The following is an 8,155-nucleotide window of genomic DNA, read 5'->3' as shown; positions in this document are numbered from 1 at the left end:
TTCAAACATCAATTAAAGAATATAAAAATTAAAAAACAAATCCAGAGTGGATGTTGATTTGAGAAATGATTGATTATTGTTATAATATGTTGTGATAAATGCATATTCATTAGCTGCAATATCACCATATAAAAGTACATTTCCCTAAAGGGAAAACTATTTTCTTGGGTATGGTAATTGAACCGTCCAAGATTGACACACTTTGAGCTTTTCATAAGAGGATATTGAACTTGTAACTGTTATTAAGGTTTGCATGAGAATATTTGATGTTTTTAGTTTTCACTGTTTATTAAATTTTGAGAGTAAAGATAGATAAATCATGCAAGTGTTAAACTGATACAATATACAGGTATGAAGTTAGTGTTGGTCTGTCATTAGCACCGGGTCATCTAAATATTTACCCCTCTCATTATTTATCCTGTAGAGAAAGTAATACGTCATGTTTTGCACACCTCACCAAACTACCACGGCACTGACAATTCTTACATCGTATGAATATTCATTAGTGTATTACTCGTCATTAAGTAATTCAGCCAGTAAAATCACGTTTCAGTAAATCATGTTATTATTGATATAGTTTGAAACCTGAGCTGCAAGGTTTATAGACAAAGCTGCCAGTCTCTAACAAGAAAATTTCCTTTAAGGTAGCATATACTCCTTATAACTCTCCCATCAATACTTAATTATACCAATTCGTCAACTTTATAGACCGTTCCACTAGATAAACGTTCCCTCTCACTTAATTGCTAAAATATTCGCCATTCGTGGCAGCCAAAATGAGGTAAAAGTGATGTTAACTGGATAGCCACCAGACGTGAAGACTTAAAAATAATTCAAGTCATTCGGCTTCTCCCTTCTCTGAATATGTGGTTGTTTAGCGTCGTATATCAATACCTGCCTTCCTGACTGAATATTGTAAATAATAAAAAAACAAAGGCAATTACCTACAATTTCCTGTACCATGACGGCCTATACAGAGTTTGAGCTATAACGAGAGCTGTAAAAATTCGTCACTCACCAGAAAATAGTTATTCGCTGTTCTCTGAATGCCTATAGTGTCTAAATAGAAAAATTTCTTTCACGCTCTTACAAAAACCAATTATAGCTAAACAAAATGCACTTCTATTGTTGTTGGGTTATTTTTGGCATTTTTCTGGGAACAACCAGACAGGGTATTATCGACTGCATGCAGTATGCCACCAATACCATAATATGACAGAAGTATTACAACACCAGTGAACAGTGACAAGAAGACCGGGTGAAATATAAATAGGGCATGTTACTGTACAGTATTTTTAATAGGCTACCATCAAAATAAAAAACGTGGGTTTCTATTCTTATAGCCCCCCCCCCCCCCCCACGCAGTTTTTGTTTGTTATACATCAGACCTTATACGAATAATAATGATAGAAAACTGTCAAAATCATTGAAAAGTAAAGGAATCGATCACTGCATTGATGCTGCTTTGCTGACGCTTAAGAATTAAAGTAATAAACCTTACACAATGTAACGATGACAATAACAATAGCTAAATATTATAACAATAACAGTCTTAGAGGAATAGGCCTTACGAATAACAGACCTCGAACTTCGGGCTTTTTTTTAATGGCTACAAAAGCCAGTGAACTCTCTCATTTGCCGGTAGCGAAGAAGTCAGTTGCATTTTTATTTTTGCCAGTAGAGATTAAGAAATTAAGCATATGGTAAGACGGTTTCCATATAGGTCTACCTATAACATAAAGCCCTGTATATTACTGCTTATGATCGGCAAATATTATAGACCCTGCATGCTCCGTACAGTGAGTTATGTATTCTGTATATCCGGAGATGCCAGTGAGAACTCGATTTTAGCCATGTAGATTTTTTAGCACTGTTTTTTTTTCTTCTTTTTTGACTAAAAAGTGTGACACTGTAGCCTGGAATAATTAAAGCAACAATACCAATAACGATAAAACTGTTTATAACAGTATTAGAGTAATACAGGCTCGTCCAGTGAAATGAAATTAATCTATAGCATACGAAATATATCAGTGTATGGTACGTGTAACCCGTTTCACATTCTACAGAATTTGACAAAAAAACCGTAACTTTGAGAAAATCACATATCGTTCGATAATGTATCGACTCATGACACCTAGCTGCTTGTTACATGGTTTTACAGCTGCGTAATATAAGATGATTGTTTCTTCATGTAAACGACCTGTTAATGATATAAATGCCACGGCAGTCACACGGCTGCGTCTGGTTCAATGACCAGAATATGCATTCATGAATGTATAACAGAATGTTCGCTAAAACTGCCAATAGGTTGATTTCTTCGAGCGAGCACGATTAACTGTTGCAGCAATAAACCATATCAGTCAATATACACATTTGCTTAAAAACACTTGTTTTGTGTTCTTTTTGTTAAGTTTAGGTTGGATTTCTTTGAAAACTTGGTAACCGAATCCATCTAGGAAGTGAAAGGAATTGATTTAATGTCAAAAATTTTGATACTCCATTTATAATTATTTAAAACTTTCAAATAATGTCAAAGCAGTTAAAGTGCTGTAAATGGTTCGTTAATCCCTTAGGGAAAGTCCGTCATATCTGCTGAATATCTCGGCGATGCGATAGGATCAGCCTTAAGCAATCCAGAACAAAGAATAAGAGAGCAAAATATTTACCGATGGAAGCGCGAACCTGGGATAACAAACAAATGGTTTCACAGTGCTTTCTGGTTCCCCACATTTGTGGTCTAAATATGTCTCAGAAGTCACCATTTGAAGTCTGGGAGAAGGGAGGGGGTGGGGGTCAGAAGGTGGGGTCAGGGAGGATGCTCCAAGACCCTCCTACACTGGGACCAACTTCAAGTTCATATATACCCCTAATTTATAAGATTTTGGATGCGCCACTGGGTAAAATTCGAAAGCGAATATTTCTTATCAGTTGTCAAAACTTAATAAATTTACTTCGCAGTATAATTGTCAAGGAAACAAATTGACGCAATGATTTAATAATGAGCTATCAGTGGCGTAAAGGATGCTATTAAATCGTAAGGGGACAAACACTGGAGGATTTTCTGGGTCTTTGGGGGGGGGGGGATTGCTATAAATTGTTGAAACATTTCTCCTTTTCGAGTTATAACTTGAGAAACGTAGCACTTTTGAAAATGTGCTTAGTGCGTTGCCAGATAAATCTATGGAGCCTGGAAGGAGGAATGGGGTAATGATAGTTTAAACAGAAATTTTGTTTGCATGGAAAGCATGGAAAATCAGGGTAATATTTCATATACACCCTATAAGGCATGCAGGGGTTCCCTAACCCATGCTGGTGCACCATGTGGGGTGCATGAACCCACAGGAGGTGCGTGAGTCCATCCCAGGGGGTTCGTGAGACATTTCTGAAAGTCAAAACTAGAGTACTTTTTGTTGAGCTAACATCTGATATGTCATATAATTTAGTAATATACAAAAGTCGTACCTATCGACAAATTCTTTTCGCGTTCAATGCGCATATGTTGCCATAGTACCGTACCGTACCGTACATGCATGTGATACTTGGTCTTTACAAAGCACTGTTATGCGTATTATAGTAGTTATACATAATAATGACTCAGATCGTGTCTCGAAAAGCCTGGGGTTCGTGGACAACTCTGACATCCACAGGGGTTCATGGGGGGGGGGGATAAAGTTAGGGTAACCCTGCTAAAGAGGCTGTGTGCAGGACTAAATATTACACGTTACTATATGTTGAGTAAACTCGACAATCCACACTCTGTAGAAGACAAAAACGTCCCTACACAGCAGAATGAAAACCTACTCATGCGAAAATGAACCAGTCAGAAGTGACAACCAGAACTATAGAAGGAAGAAATGTTACCAGAATTCTAGCAAATCCTTACTAGATAGAAGATATGGTAATTAGATTGCTAAAGATCAAATCCTGTGATTAGAAATCAAACGGTATATACTTCAACAAATGTTGACGCAAGTGTTAATTTCCTCAGAATGTTGAAATTAAAAAGGCGATGAAGAACAGGGCCTTAAAAGTGATAGCAATCAAAGTTGATGACAGGTTTGATTACCAATAAAGACGGTTTAAAGAAGATTTAAGTGGTTGAGAAATTATGCTAAAACAAATTCTTGGAAAGTACATTAACAAATTAAAATACGTATTTTATGAGACGGATGACGTGTGAGCTGATTAAATCTGCCATTAACGGATAAATGGAATTACAGTTGCATATAGCTCTACTTATGATACGGAAACGGGAGAATTCGTGATTATACGTGGTTAGTCGAGATTACAAGTTGTTCTTTTTTTTCTTGGCTGATGAAAGAGTAACATGTTCAAAACAAAATCAAAATAACCGTCCTGTTGAATTTGCCCTATAAACCATTTTCAAAATAACTGCATCAGAAGCTGAAAAGATTGTTTGTATCAAAGTCGAACTCGAAGAGACAAACAAGTTATGTCAGAAGCACACTGACAAATTTGGTTTATGTCTTACTTGAAAGTTTAAATCCTATTTTCTGTTTTCAAATTGAGTTGCCTATCAATATGACATCACCACAGTCCTTGAAATATTGTTACTTTTACATCATCTAATACGTGAAGTTGAAACCCTATCTAATCCATGGCTCAACTAGTGACAAATAAAAAAATTTAAAAAAAAAACATTGTCAGTGACCAAATTTGTCATCACCCACGTATATTTGCCTCCAATTCAATTAGGGTACGAACTGTGACATTTGTGATAATGATAAATATCTCACAAGCACATAGAGGAATTACATGGAAGTTGAACCATGCAGGATGCTATGTATTTATGTTCCTATTTGCATCAAAATAAAAGAAACTCTTATCGGAGGCGTGATCACATTGGCCTTAAAGGGATGACGTTAGGCACAGAATTAACTCTGATATTTTGTAGATCATTAATAGACATTGCTTACAGACCAGCTGGTTAGATTTTGTTAAAAACTTAATTAAAATAAGTGACCGTTTAAACATCTGCGGTTCATTAATTAAAGTGACTGAACTGTTAAGTCTATAAAACAAAACATTAGGTCACTTCCTCAGATGCAACACAAATCTCAGGGGTAAACAAGACTTTTATGGCCTCAAATGACATGTTTAAAATACCTTACAAGACTTCGAGTACAAATGGGTGTTGTATGTCATCCAATGATGCTCTTATTTTTTTTAATAGAAAGTTAACAGTTTGGGTTTAGTTCTTATGATTTACAAAAGTATTGGATAAAGATTAACATATAAGCCTGCACTGAGGAGCCTACGGCATCATCTCTCAAGTCGTAAAGGAACATTGAAGAGGTTAAGTATCATTTAAAGGTCAACACCTTGAAAACCTCGATAGCTATTTGGAAACGTTATACTATCACACAAAGTTTAATTTCTTCTTGGACTAGAACATATCAAGATTATAATTTCTGACCAAACTCTCCCTCTAATAGGCAAGTTATATAGACGTTAAAACATTTTATATCACATGACACTGAAATCATGGCCTAGGTTATTTTTATCACATTTGAGTGCATGACATAACAAACCTTTACATAATCATATATGATGATTTTATTGATACGAGAATATTAGAGCGGAATAAAATGTGACCAACATATGTCTGCGTTAATCCACTAGCAGATCCCACGCAACATTGAAATGGATTCCAATGTGTCCCCTTCCATTCCATTCACCCGGCCACCCTACGCAGATACCAGTTAATAAAATGGGCAGACGCTCATGAATTTAACTATAGATTTGGCTTTTTCAATACTACCCTAGCGGAGGCGAACTACAGAGAGTCTACGACCACCAAGGAAATGTAGTTTTATATGTTTTCCAAAGCTCATAAAACCCGAACGACGGTACTGTCGGTTACATATACAAATCGTATATTTCGGTTACTTCCAACGACTATAACAGGATATAAAACCTTCACAGTTCTCAAGAGGTAAAACAAACAGAGATAAATTCATCAGTTGTTCCTCTTTAGAGTAATCGGTAGAAGATGACTATCATGGGGCAAGATAAGTATAGTCATAACGTAGACCTGTGCGCATCATTATAATGACAATCGATAATTCCAGTTTTTCCCAACATGCATGGACTATCTAAAGTTCTTCCCTTGTTCTACATCTTTCGCATACCTTTGTAACTAATATCGTACCGGGTCGCACGGTTAGATGTCCGTTCGAATGAAGGAATTTCCATGTATGACATGAGGGTTCTCTGCTGGTCATGGAGGGACCTCTGTCTACGGTTCGCAACTTGATATTTGTGTCTTTGTAAGTGAAGACAACTTTCAGTAGCCATTTTATACTTTTCACACGCTGCTTTACTGTCCAGTGATAATACTTTGAATACAATACAACTTCACACAAACAAGACGAAAATTCTCGACAAATCAAACCATGGTTTCAAATATGAAAAAATCATGAAGTGTTTCTCAATGAGAGGGTTAGATTTGGTATAGTATACCCTTCCACTTCTTTCGCACACAACCTGTTCTTTTTATCTATAATTTCATGGAAAACTATGAGCACGTTGCGCCCAAATTTCACGTTTTTTTCTCTTTTTCAAGTAGGCTAGTATAATGTTATTCCGTTTTGCATTTTGACATATAACAGCGATCAAGTTTTCCACAAAAAAAAATGGTTTCGTAATTTCGTCTGAGACTATACATGAGGGAAACGTAATGACATGACTGCATGCTTTGGTAACATTGATGGGGCAACTCTGTCGAAGAAACACATGCAAACAGCAGAAACAGTCTCCGCAATGCTAAAGTCATCTAGTTGCAATATAATATATTTTGTTGGACAGAAAAAGGACGTTTGCCAGATATCTTGAGTTGAGACTGTGCCCAAATGTGATTATACTGACAATGTCCCATGACAATGGGAGGCAGCACAGACAATAATACCTGCTATAAACAAGATCATAACTGTCCCTGCATATAGGCCTTCTGTGTAATATCAAACTAATATATTACCAGTTAAACCATAGTCAAATTCTAATCAAATGCCGTTTAAAACTCCTGAGTGCAGACTGAAACTTTCAAGGTTATTCGTCGGAATAAAATGTTGGACTTATACAGCTTTATATAATTAAATTTATTGAACGGTTGTATATAGTAACGAATCACATTTTTTTATTTAAGAAAATTAATAAAAGTAAATTGGAAGGGTCAGCTATATGGTAAACGTTCGTCTGACTGCACACGTTGACCAGAGAAGACTGCTATATAAACTCGCATTTTTGCAAGGATGCGTTTCCGATACAGTGCCTGGACGCTTAAGCATTTATTAGACACTTATTCGGCACAGTGGGACCTCCATGTGAAATCATTTATGCGTAACGTTTATATGCTATACTCTGCTCGAGGTATAACTTTTATAGACCGCTAGCTCCATAGTCACACGACATATTAATAAACTCCTTTAGATGATCTACAATTTAATAATTGTTATAGGTTTGTGCATTTTTGCACGTATCGAGGAAGGGATAATGACCTGTCTATCGTCCTATGCTGTCCCTTCATTTCAGCCTATCATACTGTGTAAGAACTCCCAGAACGATGCTCCCAGCCGTATAAAAGATCGAGTATAAAATATGTTTCTAGTTTTTAAAAGGATGAAAGAGGCCTCTCTCATTCATTTTTTCATGCCGTTACAGCTGCACGCGTCTACTCAATTGTAGGTGACAGCCAGAATATATTTGTATTTTTTTTTTACTATTTCAAATATATATATATATGTATACGGAAGCGGGGCCAAAATAAAAAATAAATTAAAAAAAAGAGTTCCGACGGGGACGAGAGTCATAGTTTTTTACTTTGTTGGTCTAAAAGTGTAATTTTGAGATCAGCCTATGTTAAGTTAAAGGAAGAGTGTTTGCAAACATTTATTGTTTGGACGAACGTTAACAGTCGAATATCCGACTTGCAAAAATGACCTCATTATTGAACTTACCATCGTTTATCCTACCTCGGATACAAGTGTCTGTAATATCGATTTTAAACATAAGTTGTTCCCCGCTCTTCAAGCCAAAAGTGCCATTAGTTGGTATTCAGCGTCAACGGACAATAACAGTTTCCGCCCAGATTCTTATATGCAAAGTAAACTATAGACAAACTCAAACATTGTTGTAT

Source organism: Apostichopus japonicus, chromosome 19, assembly GCF_037975245.1.
Source record: "Apostichopus japonicus isolate 1M-3 chromosome 19, ASM3797524v1, whole genome shotgun sequence".
NCBI lineage: Eukaryota > Metazoa > Echinodermata > Holothuroidea > Aspidochirotida > Stichopodidae > Apostichopus > Apostichopus japonicus.
Note: the sequence above shows the minus strand (reverse complement) of the source record.